Genomic DNA, 13,703 nt, shown 5'->3' on the forward strand with positions numbered 1-13,703 from the left:
TCGTGTCTTTTGTGCAAGACCAAAGCCCTGAAAGGCTCTGGCATCTCTCTTCACATGTGAGTAAACGAGTGTATCTTCTTGTTGAATACCACGCGAGCAGACAGCTCTCGTGATGTATCGCAATCGTTTATATTTGAGAAGCGTCGCAGTACAGCACTTTTTTTGTTACCTGTCGCTTTGTCTGCGAAGTACAAAGAAAAGACAATGAACGTGCTGAACGACTTTTTTATTTGCAGGTTTCCTTTCAGTAATAGGGAATTGCTGAACAGGTGGATCACTGCAGCCGGAGTTGTACTTGCTAATCTAAAAGGAAGTCATCGAATCTGTTCGTTGCACTTTGAAGCATCATGCTTCTATAAAGGCCACAGTAGAAAGACGTTGAAGCCTGATGCGGTGCCGAGTATTTCTGTGCCAGGAAGCAATCAACAGGCGAGTACCTAATACCGATGGGATCGAGTGCATGAACCCATGTATTAACGGCGTAGGCGTTTTATTAACTGTGCAATATTTTCAACTCTTTCTTGCATGACATTTCATGTGACATATGTTCTGTCACAAACGTGTGCAGCGAACGATTTGCTTGAGCGACTCCGGGCCTGTGGCACCGTTGACTTGCAATTGATGCCGAGTCTGTTGCATGTGTATCCATAAACTGGCACATCATATATCACTACGAGCATCTTCAAATTTTATTTTTTAGACAACATGCACATACATAATACTGACAAACTAAAATACCACTAAATAAGCAGCTGGGGCACAAATTTTGGATGGGTAGACTCGCAGGTAAAATAAATAGATCATGCAGGCAAATCCAGCTCCTTTCCCTTAGATCAGTCTACAAGGGGCATGAAAAAAGATTTTTCTCGCACACCAATTATTTTCCTGTAAAAGCAAGTGGACCCACCACATTAGTGTGTCAATGTATGTGTTTTACATCATACTAAAATTTGCTTTAATTTACCAAGTGGGATGAATTACCTTGTGGCTCATTCAGTCTAATCGCACTGCACGCTGCATTAATCAATCTTCTGTTGGATCTTTGCAAATGTTGAATGAAATATATTTCCCTGTTGTTATGGGGTTGACATACAATGACAAGCCCTTCTGTGTGTGCCAAAGGTAAAATTTAAGCTCTAAATTAAAGACATTTGTAGTCAGAAACAATAAGAAAAAACGGTGAATGCACCGTATTGGAGGTGCATGGTACAGAAATTACGAGAAGTATCCAATGATCTTGTTTAAAGAAAGAATGGTATTTCAATTAAAATGCAAGACTCTATAATGGAGGTCAAGCAAGTCATTTAGGTAGACTACAATGAGATTATGCAAGTAATGGGAATGTGCACAATGGGTCAGGAAATTTCTTTTTCTGCAAGATGAAAGTTGATGACCGTTGTGACATGGAGTCAATTTAGCATTATGGGAGCTGTGTGATAAATTCAGAAAGAAACCAAAAATAAGCCACGCATAAAAAGGAACAATTTAATGATGCTCTCTCCACACTAGGGTGAATAAAAATATAGATCACATCTGTACATATCAGACACCTTGTGAAACAATAAAGGAAGAATTCAATTTAAAGCTATGGTACGTGCCACATAGATGAGGGAGGCTTTGCACGAATAGTGATGCAGACAAGGATAATTGTTAATATTTTTCGCTACCACTTCAAGTGCTTCCACCAAGTGTTACAGTGCTGCACACAGCCATACCAAGGAGCTCACAGCAGCACCTGCAGGTAAAAAGCAAAAATCAGTTAGAGTGCTGGTGTATTCTTGAAAACATTTAGGCAAGAACAGTGCAAGCATACATAAAAACTGCATTTATTTCCACAGTTCCCCATTTTAATGCCCTTTTCTTCTCACTTAGACGATACCTACACCTCGCCACCACAGCTCCCTTGCGGAAAGTCCAACAAGGACGCCGCGCAGGCACATGCAGGTAAGAGGCAAGAAGCAATGGCACTGGTGCTGACATTCACCCAATTTCTTTCTTTTGCTTATGCTTAGGCAGCCAGCACGCCCCCAGCAACCACATTGGCTTCGGGTGTGTCACCCATGTCACCAAGGAGGCATTTGAGGGTAAGCCACAGGCAATGAAAACAGCCACTTCTCCACGTAAGCGATGCTCTTTCTCTCAGATGACTCCTACGCCTCGTCGCGGCAGCTCCCTTGCGGACAGTACATCAACAAGAACGCCACGCAGGCACATGCAGGTAATATGCAAGAAGCAATGGCAGCAGTGCTGACATTCACCTAATTTCTTTCTTTTGCTTGTGCTTAGGCAACCAGCACGCCTCCAGCAACTACATTGGCTGCGGGTGTGTCACCCATGTCACCAAGGAGGCATACGAGGGTAAGCCACAGGCAATGAAAACAGTCACTTCTCCATGTAAGCGATGCTCTTTCTCTCAGATGACTCCTACGCCTCGTCGCAGCAGCTCCCTTGCGGACAGTCCATCAACAAGAACGCCACGCAGGCACATGCAGGTAAGATGCAAGAAGCAATGGCAGTGGTGCTGACATTCACCCAATTTATTTCTTTTGCTTATGCTTAGGCAGCCAGCACGCCTCAAGCAAGCTCCTTGGCAGCGGGCTTGTCACCCATATCACCAAGGAAGCGTTTGAGGGTAAGCCACAGGCAATGAAAACAGCCACTTCTCCACGTAAGCGATGCTCTTTCTCTCAGATGACTCCTACGCCTCGTCGCGGCAGCTCCCTTGCGGACAGTCCATCAACAAGAACGCCACGCAGGCACATGCAGGTAAGATGCAAGAAGCAATGGCAGTGGTGCTGACATTCACCCAATTTATTTCTTTTGCTTATGCTTAGGCAGCCAGCACGCCTCAAGCAAGCTCCTTGGCAGCGGGCTTGTCACCCATATCACCAAGGAAGCGTTTGAGGGTAAGCCACAGGCAATGAAAACAGCCACTTCTCCACGTAAGCAATGCTCTTTCTCTCAGATGACTCCTACGCCTCGTCGCGGCAGCTCCCTTGCGGACAGTCCATCAACAAGAACGCCACGCAGGCACATGCAGGTAAGATGCAAGAAGCAATGGCAGCGGTGCTGACATTCACCTAATTTCTTTCTTTTGCTTGTGCTTAGGCAGCCAGCACGCCTCCAGCAACTACATTGGCTGCGGGTGTGTCACCCATGTCACCAAGGAGGCATACGAGGGTAAGCCACAGGCAATGAAAACAGCCACTTCTCCATGTAAGCAATGCTCTTTCTCTCAGATGACTCCTACGCCTCGTCGCGGCAGCTCCCTTGCGGACAGTCCATCAGCAAGGACGCCGCGCAGGCACATGCAGGTAAGATGCTAGAAGCAATGGCAGTGGTGCTGACATTCACCCAATTTATTTCTTTTGCTTATGCTTAGGCAGCCAGCACGCCTCAAGCAAGCTCCTTGGCAGCGCGCTTGTCACCCATATCACCAAGGAAGCGTTTGAGGGTAAGCCACAGGCAATGAAAACAGCCACTTCTCCATGTAAGCGATGCTCTTTCTCTCAGATGACTCCTACGCCTCGTCGCAGCAGCTCCCTTGCGGACAGTCCATCAGCAAGGACGCCGCGCAGGCACATGCAGGTAAGATGCTAGAAGCAATGGCACTGGGGCTGACAGTGCTCGCTTTTTTTAAAAATCTATTATGCTGCAACTATATGTGAAAATTTCACAGAACCTGCAGGTAGGCTGCCGTTGAAAATACTGTAGCTTTATGCAGTACTCTCATTACAACACATTCTCTGATGTGTAGTATTTATCCTTGCAACAGCAATTTAGCTTGTAATATTAGCTGTATAGTGCAAACACAATGATAGATGTCCTACATTCCAAATGTTGCACCTATACCTATACTGGTGAAACCTCTTTCATTACAGACAGCAGCACCTTCCCAGCACCTCGAAGGGAGTGATGATCACATGTATACCACTTTGCAATCACCAAGGACAAAGCTTCTGGACACAAGCAAGACACTGTCTGAAACAAGACGAAAGCTGAAAAGAACAAGACATAACCTTAAAAAGAAGAGAGAGAAAATAGCAACCCTTAAGGGACTTATCAGTGAGATGAAAGAAAAGCAGCTGCTCTCTCCTGAAGGGGAGCTGGTACTGGAGTCATTTGGTGAGCTACCGAAGGAACTAATTAAGAATTGGAGCACCAACATCAGCCGAGCACGAGGTCGAAGGCGCTACAGTGAAAAACTTCGCAAGTTTGCAATAACGTTGTACTACCATTCACCCAGTGCCTACAATTACGTCTCAAGCATATTCTGCATGCCTAGCAAACAGACAATCCGCACATGGCTGAAAGTAGTTGATGCTTGGCCAGGGTTTACCCACGAAGCCCTTGAACACTTGAAAATATCCTTCGAAGAAAAGAGTGGAAGGGAGAAACTCTGCTGTGTGATGGTAGATGGCATGAGCATAAGAAAAAAGTGTGATGTTGACACTGCAAGTGGCCGGCTGATAGGCTACGTTGACTTGGGCAATGGCCAGACCCCGATTGATACAGATGACACAAGCCTAGCTGGAGATGCACTTGTTTTGATGGCAGTGGGAGTTGCTTCCCCATGGAAAATGCCATTTGCTTACTTTCTTAATAACGGACTCAGTGGAGAAGTGCTAAAGAACATTATTATTGAGGCCATTGTTCAGCTCACCGAATGTTCACTCGATGTAGTTGCCATCGTTTGTGATGCCCTTGCTGCAAATGTTGCAATGGCAAAACTGCTGGGCTGCCGTGTCCATGAGACCAACAGCAACTCCTTCAAGACATCCTTCACCCACCCTGTGGAGCCATCAAAAGAAGTGTCAATTGTATTTGATGCAGCACATGGCCTCAAACTGCTCAGAAATCTTCTTGGAGACAAGAAAGTTCTGCAAAGCGCCAAATACGGGGTATGCATAATGTATCTGATGAACTATTGTGAAGTCTAACATATAAATTCTATTTTACAGAAAATTGAATGGGGCTACATTGAAAAACTTCAAGACCTTCAAGAAGCCGAAGGCCTTCGAGCAGCCAACAAGCTCAGAAGGGCCCATATTGAATATTATCAGCAGATAATGAAAGTCCGGCTGGCTGCACAAACGTTCAGTTGGTCGGTCAGCAGAAGCCTGGAGCTGGCACGGCAACTAAACTTGCAGCAGTTTAAGGGGTCTGAGGGAACATCAAAGTTTGTTGCTGATGTCGATCGGTGAGTCATAATGCAAGCCTATGCTACATTCAACTAACAATCTGCCTTTTCTAGATTATTTGACATCCTGAACTCCCAGAGACCAAGAGCATTGGGGTTCAAAGCTCCACTTCGAGCAACAACAATTCACCACCAGAAAAAAACTATGCTAGATCTTTCCACCAATCTGATGGCCTTGCGACTACCATCTGGAGACCTAGCCTGTACATCTGGGAGACGAATGTCAATAATCAGTTTGGCATTCACCTTAAAGAGTGTAGCTGAACTTGCAGACAGGCTTTTCAAGTCGGCACTGTGTAGGTAAGTCTGCAACTTCCACTTTTCCCTGAAGTAAATGGTCAGTGCACAATCAGACATATGTTAGGAAATGAAATGTCACAAATGTACACTATATATGCAGCAAGAATAAAGCACAGTTAACTAAATTTGGCTGCTCAAGTCATTGCACTTGGTGACGCCACACCTGCAACCATAGGATTGATATGGTGCACCTGTTACAGCAATTTGTTAGGGATGGACGATTGATCAAATGACCTTCTAATTAATGGATTAATACTTTATGGACAAAATTTTAATTGCAATTGATCAGTCAAGTGCACACAACCAAAATCAGGCAACCGCTGGCATTGACGTCCTCTCACACAACAGCAAGGAAAGATGCTTGCCCCCATGACAGATTAGTCATACAGCTAGCCCTTCATCACTGGCATCTGCTGCCTAGCACAACAGCATAAGAAAAAAATTGAATAGAATAGAACAGCTGTGAGATATAGCCCCTGTTGTTGCTACAACATAAGTTATAATTTCCAGGTTATATTCATCTTATAAAGCATAGGTCACGTATGTGAACTGTGACAATTAAGTACCCATGGAAATTAAATTACTTTCAATGTGCAATAAAATTGTGATATTCTCTTTCTTGCAGCTACATTTGCACATACCGCCTGAGCCAAGATCACCTGGAAATGTTTTTCAGTTGTGTGCGCCATCGAGGAGGGTGGAACAACAATCCTTCTGCCATGCAGTTTCGATATGCTTATCGCAGCCTCCTCATTCATGCCGACGTAACGCCAGTGAAAACGGGAAATGTCGCTCCAGATCTTGAGGGCCTCATGACAGTGCCACATCAGAGGATGCAGCGGAGCCGGGATGAGGAGAGTGACGAATCCCTTTCACCAGAGGCATCTATTATTCTTGAGGTAGCTGACCATGACTATGGAAACCTCAGCTATGGCCTTACAAATTTCAGTAGTGAGGTTGTGCAGTATGTTGGAGGCTTCATTGTCAGAGCAGTGGCAAAACGTGTAACATGCTCTACTTGCACTGATTTACTTGTCAAGGACAACATCACTAGTGTACTGATTTTCATTAGAAATAATGGGGGATTGATCATGCCGTCTGCTCTGGTGCACCATGTCCTTCACACTGCTGAACATGTCTTTCGTAATAATTTGGCCAATGTTAGAAAAATGACAATACAGCGGCTGGTCCTACTATCATTCCGCCAGTTTTGTGAGAGGCATGAAAGGACCTTATCAAGCGTTGAACATTACAGAGACAACCCTGAACATGTAATTGGATTGATTAAACTTTTGCTTAGGACATACTGCATACTTCGCCTCAGAGAGCAGGCAAAAAGGGTGACAGAACACTCGAGGGGCACTTATGTGCGAGCACTGCTCACAAAGCAAATACTGTTCCAGCACCAGTAGATGCTATGCTCAGATACTACTAATAGTAACTTCAATGCAAGTATAATCCGTTTTATACACAGCAGATAAAGTTCTGGAAGCTGCGCAGGTAGTGCAGCCATTGAAGTCTCGCTCTCCACGTTTCAAAGTGCAGTAGCTCTGGATCTGCAATACTTTTCTAAAGAATATTCTTCTTCATATGTTACAATTGCAACTTGTAGACATAAATTCATGCCAAATTATGTATTATTTGTGAACCCTCTGTAGACATTTTCTAAGATATTTACGTAAGCGTCCTGTACTCCTTGATTATGCAATGCCTTGATGACTGCTGGTATCTCTACTGAATTAATTAAATGCCTTTTCGTGATCTATGAAAGCCACATAGAGAGGCTGATTGTACTCTAGAGATTGCTCGATTACCTCATTGATGAGATGGATGTGATCCATTGTAGAATATCCCTTCCTGAAACCAGCCTGTTCTTTTGGTTCACTGAAGTCCAGTGTTGCCCTTATCCTATTGGAGATTTTCTTGGCGAATATTTTGTATAATACTGGAAGTAGGCTAATGGGCCTACTATTTTTCAATTTACATAATTTACAGTTTACATAATGTTAACACAAAACAGACTATGGTGAATGGAATGAGAAAAATTGTGTGCAACAGTTCTTTTTTACAGCGACTAATCTTGTTGATTATAAATATACTGTATTTCATATATCTTTACTTTTTCAACGAGATGTTGGCTAGGAACTACTTGGTATTATCATATGCTTAGTCATTCATTTTTCCATAATGTTATATAAAGCATGTTGCTTCTTTTATTTGTTCTACTTCTTATCTAGTATATTTATTTCGAACATACACTGAGCAATTTCGAATTATTATCATGTGTAGTGTTTCTGTAGTATATTTTCATATTGTTCTACAACATAAATGATATGATACAAGTTATTCTGCAGTTGTGCTATACTACGCGCCCAGCTGAAGTGCAAGCACCATATGTTTGGTTGGCTAACAGATTCTTGTTGTACATGTGCTGATAATAAACTTGATAATAATCCTGATGGTAATGGGACATTGATAGATTGCTTTTTTTAAGATATAAGGTACATATATAGAATATATGTTATACTTTGCAGCGCAGAGCATATTTTTGAGCTTCCCTCTGTGTTTTTCACCTTTAATTATGTATCTGTTGCATAGCCCTCAATGTCGCAATTTATGTTGTAACAGCTGCATTACGCACCGAATTAAGCTTGTGATACCCACATGTACAAAAGGCCAATGCTTTCCGGAGAAATAAAGAAATAATGTTTTACCTACATTTCTCAGTGTCACAGGAAAAAAAAAAGTCGATCTCGTCATGGAATTGTGTTCATTATGGTAATGTGTATGGCAGTTATTTTTATTGACAAGGTGACAATTTTAACAGTTCGATCCGTCATGGGAAGGGATTATATGCACATATATATAAAAAAAAACAGGGTGGGGTTCGGATAGACGCGGCATGAACAAACGTAACAAACGAAAACGTCCTTTTGACCCATTCGTTTAAGGTACCGCAAGAAACGCATTACGCGTACAGTTCATACATCTGACTGGCATTATTTGAGCAATATCAGGGTCGCTATATAACCAAGCAGCATGAACTACACATACGCGGGCTGCTGACGCAAGCTATATATGCCATTTCACTCGCATTCGCGACTGCACCCGATGCCCACCATCCTTCTGCTGGTTCATTGTGCTCACTGCACCGATACAAAAGAAAGATAATGGGCGCAGCTGTCTTTGAAGCACTTCGACCTTGCGAGACACCGCTGCGCGTGCCAAGGGGTTATGAGATCGGCTGTCCGCGCATACAGCCAATTATGTATGCGAACATATCCTGGCACGCTTAGGCCTTGGTGGCCCCAACCCGCGGACCGCACTGCTTCAGCTTCGATCCACTCCACTGCCCCTGGGGGTGCCCTAGTGATCCTGCGTCGCCTGCTTTACCGTTTGTCGGTTACATGTGCCCCAGGGTCAGTACTTGCAAAGAAACCGATCTGTCGTCACGAGGGGAAAGGAATCCGTAACAAAAAAAGCGCTCCGTGACTTGTGCAATATACCGCGCCCGCGGGTACGGAACGCCAACGCGGAATCTGCCGACCGTGCACGGCTTCGAGCTCGTAACCCCGTCGAGTGAAACTTGCGACAGCGAGCAGGGAAGCCTTAACAGCTATACGGCATTTTCACTGGTGCGTGATCATTGAAAGCCACATACCCGCCGGAACTTTTAACAGGATCATCCTTTGGTTGCACAACTGCCAGTTGCAGGACCAACGCCACCACACCACCACACCCACTCGCGTTCTCTCTGCGCTGCAAGCTATCCGTTGCCAGATTAAAACTGACTACTGTCGCCAAGTCTAGCAAGCGTTTCAGGGGCTGGCAACCTCGGCGCGTAGCAACATGGCTGCGCTCTTGCGGTTCCCGATTTTAATGCATGGGCCCTATGGGTAGCTTGTCCTCTAGAGTTAGTATAGTAACTCTATGGTGAGCACACCTTAGATCATTTGTCATCATCATCATCATCAAATAACGAAAGCGGGAAGTTTGAACATGCGATAGACAGCTGCTTCCATAAGAGAGAGAGCGAGGAGGAAAGGCAAGCAGGTCAACCAGACGAGCACCCGGCTTGCCATCCTACACCGGGGGTGCGGGAAAGGAGGAATGAGTGAGCACTGAGTGCACGTGGGTGAGGCACAGGGACACTATACGCGGTCTCTTAAACCGATGCACTTCAAAAAGTGTACTAGTGCACGAATCGCTTTTTGTGCCAGTGTCGGCTCTAGCCACGGTCCGAGTATCTTTGACTCAGGGTACGATCTCGAGTCCAGTTGGTTTAAAGTTTTCCTGAGTGAGCTACGTACGTCATAGCGAGGACAGGTACACGATAGGTGTTCGATGCATGGTTTTCTCGCACCTACAAGAGAAAGCTGTAGTCTATGTTGTAGACTACGTGACGATGCAGCTGAGCATGCAATAGACAGCTACTTTGATGGATGGAAAATCAGGCTTTGTTGCAGGCTATCTAACAATACAGCTAGTGCAACAGAACACATGGCAAATTCCCGATTCTCTTGACGGCCGGTGCCATAGAGTTTCGGAATACATTACCTAGAGGGAAATCTGGCGCTGCTGTGCTGTGGTATGCATGGGAATGCCGGTATATTGTGACTTCAGATTGGCATCGTTATCGGAGAGACAGGACACCTTGAAGACACCTTGAAAATTATTCATTTTCTACTAAAACAGCATGTGAAAAGCTGTTTTGGTTTTATTATTACGGAAAAACATGTTTTGTTTAACTATGAGAACTTGTTATTGCGTGTACGATTGTATGTTACGTAAAAAATATCAGCGGGCCACTAAAGTTGTAGGACAGACGACAAGGTTCGCGCTCACTTTGAAACAGTTTGTCGTCTGTTCTTGCTTTTCTTTGCTTGGTCATGCATTGTAGGTGAGTAAAGATGTAATATGCGTGAATGGAAACATTTTATGAAGATTTTACTTTGAGAACGTGTTATTTGTGTAGCCATATCCACGTTTTCGATGAAGCCTCTTACAACACCAGCCAACACGAGCCTCACAGACACATATACCGTCATTCCCATGACGGCACAGTGCCCCCTTAAGAAACTCCCATAGACGGTGGAGCCAGATTTCCTCGACTCGAGCATAACTTCCTGTACACTAACCATTGAAGCAAAAGTTATCGAGGCACAGGCATTCGTTTATTTCTTATAAATGTAATCATACATTCATCTGGTTCGTCTGCCAAACTAGACACTACATTGTTCCCAGTTTTACCATTTCCAATTCTTCACTCTTTCTTGCACATGTCCGTGCGTACAAATACCCAATTCACGGCCAATTACAATTTTGGATATGTACCATATGCTTCAAAGGCTCATAATCTTAGCATTAGCCCTTAACGACCGGCCAACATTACATCGTAGCAGTCCTACACCATAGCAAGACATAGCATTGCTGCACAAGATTATTCTGCAGAACAATGTGCTGCACAGTTTAGCTATTTCAACGCTACAAGTCTCCGCTTCCATCATACATGTTTTGCTGGCTTTTGCAATTATTGGCATCGTTATCAGCCTTTTTCAGGATCAGCAAGGGACTAGAAAAATGACCTTCTCAAGCCATTGCTTCTTTTCTTGCTTTGCAGGAAAAGTTATTCCGTGCACCTACGTGTACGGAACTATTCCTTGACATTTCTTATCTTTTTCTGCCATTTGTTTACAGTGAATTGCTTGAACGCCTACGAATGTTGTTTTGTTGTGTGCAGCATTATGTGCATAACTATTACATAACAGCAAGCTACAAGCTCCTGATAACATGCCATCTTTTTCAACTGTTTCCCACTTATGTTAAACCCCCCTTTTGACAAATTGTCGTTGAAGACTAGACAAATGCTTTGCTGTACGGTTTTGCTTGAATCCAACTGCACACCTGTTTAGGCTAAACAATTATGTATCCATGCGAACAGTTTGGAATAGTCCTAGGCGCCAAAGCAGGAACACATAAACAATAACTTTTAACTTATGCATGTACAGGCAAAATGACTGAAAAAGTATGATTGCACCTCCATCCAGGCTTGCAAACGTATACCAGATGCTGAAAACCTGAAACTCAGCTGCCCACTGTAAGGCATTGCCCTTTATTTATTGTCATCTGCAGCAAATCCTCATTCTGAACAGATTCACAATGCAGTCTGACCTAACATAAATAAAGTTTGTCCAAATTCAGTCTAGAAACCTGCAAAATAAATGAGCAAGAATGACGGTAAGTAATAAAGCTGAACACATCCTGACAACCAGATATTTTACTGATTCAACAGCGACAATATTTTTGTTTTCATGCAGTGATGGCGTGCTCGGTATCAAATATTAATCAAAGAACAGTCAGCAGCGCAACCTGCGTCGGAGTCCCACACTTTCGCTTTGAAGCGTAACTGTCAATGATAAAATAAAAGTTGCATTGCGTTCACCTCACTCGAAAAGACAACAGATTCATAGCAAGTTTTTTTTTACCCAGTGATACATAAATTTTGTTTCCCATGTCGCGTCTTACTGGCTCCACATCGGAGGTCAGCTAGTAGTTTGTGTGGCTGTGGTGGCAAAAGCCCAATCTGGTTCAGCACCGCAGCCTGCGTGGGTGCCTCGATGCGGCTGCATGACCAGGGTGTCGTTAGTGATGAATCATCACTAAGGACGGTCAGTAAACAGACCTCTAGCACTTCCAACTAAGGGTGCGAGAACTCACTCACGATACTTTAAAGACTGCTTTGCTGCCTTTGACGCATCAATTGCTTAGGTTGCCATACTTCTGCCAAGGCTCTTTCCAACTTTTCTTTAAAGAAGATGCAGGCACACGCAGCGCCAAAAGTAAAAGCATCCCGATAAACATCTCACATTTTATTCTTCCCAGAGACCACTTTAAGACAGCACTCTCATTTTGCATACCTTCATATGAAAATTATCACAAAAGCAGTAGGTATATATACTCTCAGGATGTGTTAATTAGTTATGCAGTTTGGCATGGGTAAAGATAGAAAAGGACAACACAACCTATACAGCAGAAAAATTGATAGGACTAGTTCAAAGATAATATACATTCAGCAGTTTAAGATCCTAAGGAAGTGGCTCGCATTAGATCAAAGAACATAACAAAGGGACAGATAAAAGCTCTTGAAGCTGGTATGCTCGTATGGCTGCTGCCAGACAGCTTGTACAACTGAATGACTCCACTGCAAACATTAAATCGGTTTATGTAGCTGTGAAAGACATCCACAACACAAACTGCTGCTCACAAACACAGTGCTTATAGAATATTTGCACATCAACAGATAAATACTATTTTACTCAAACAACACAAATATTTCAGTCAACAGTGCCAACATCATCAGTACTGCTGTGCAATTCGTGTTTGCTGAGAAACAAGTGGCTTAGCCCAGCACATAGACACCAACAAAACCCTGGATAGCCTTGACTTGATCTCCACATATTAGAAAGCAAAATGCCGCTAGTGACATCTTGTGGAGCAGTTGCATAACCAAAATGCAACAGGGCAGTGCAATTCAGGCCTGGTAAATCCATATGGTGAAAAAGTGTCTCTAAAGGCAACATAGTCACTTATGTAGATTTCCCACCAAGCTACAGCTATTAATGAGAGAGTCTAATACAGGTGTCACACAGGCACTTTCAGCTGCGATAGAGCCCGATCGGAATAGAATTTTATTGCACTTGGCTCCCTTCCGGAGCTTGCACAAAGCAGCCAGTTGGGCTTGATACCAATTGAAAGTGGCCAGTATGACTGGCATACAAGCAAAATTATACCCTTTTGCCACACAACAATAATTGTCATCTGTCTTGTCTGCATTTCCTTTCTTTAACGCGGCGAGCCCGGTACTTCTAAGTCACGAACGGCATGCCCGTTATCAGCATGACAGAGCATTCTCGACAGGAAAGTAGCGAGTAGCGTTTTCAAGGAAGGAAACACAAGCAAGACGATTATTGCTGTGTGGCAAATATACACCCCAAAGAGTGTACATTTGTTTAAGAGTGTATAACCCCCAAAACGTACCCATTTCAGCTGTACAAATAGCATGGTAATCATATGCCTTGCAGCTGCTGCATTCAAACGTACAGAAATGTCTGCTAATTGCCAGGCAATTTTCTGCACGGCAATACATCACGAATGAAACAGCACTGAAACAGTAGTCCTGCAACAATTTGGTCTGGCCATTGCC

At 43.8% G+C, this 13,703-nt stretch overlaps 1 long non-coding RNA gene across 1 annotated transcript; it reads right to left on the reverse strand.

Moving 5' to 3' along the window:
• Window positions 1-1,460: 1,460 nt before the first annotated feature.
• Window positions 1,461-9,250, reverse strand: LOC140219865 (uncharacterized). Its single transcript, XR_011896129.1, has 4 exons — window positions 9,162-9,250; window positions 5,447-5,525; window positions 4,664-4,791; window positions 1,461-1,735 (listed from the first exon to the last, which is right to left on the reverse strand). It is a non-coding gene; the product is annotated as an uncharacterized lncRNA (long non-coding RNA).
• Between the last annotated feature and the right edge of the window lie 4,453 nt (window positions 9,251-13,703).

The sequence above is a fragment of the Dermacentor andersoni genome, chromosome 8 (genome assembly GCF_023375885.2).
Source record: "Dermacentor andersoni chromosome 8, qqDerAnde1_hic_scaffold, whole genome shotgun sequence".
NCBI classification, from domain to species: domain Eukaryota; kingdom Metazoa; phylum Arthropoda; class Arachnida; order Ixodida; family Ixodidae; genus Dermacentor; species Dermacentor andersoni.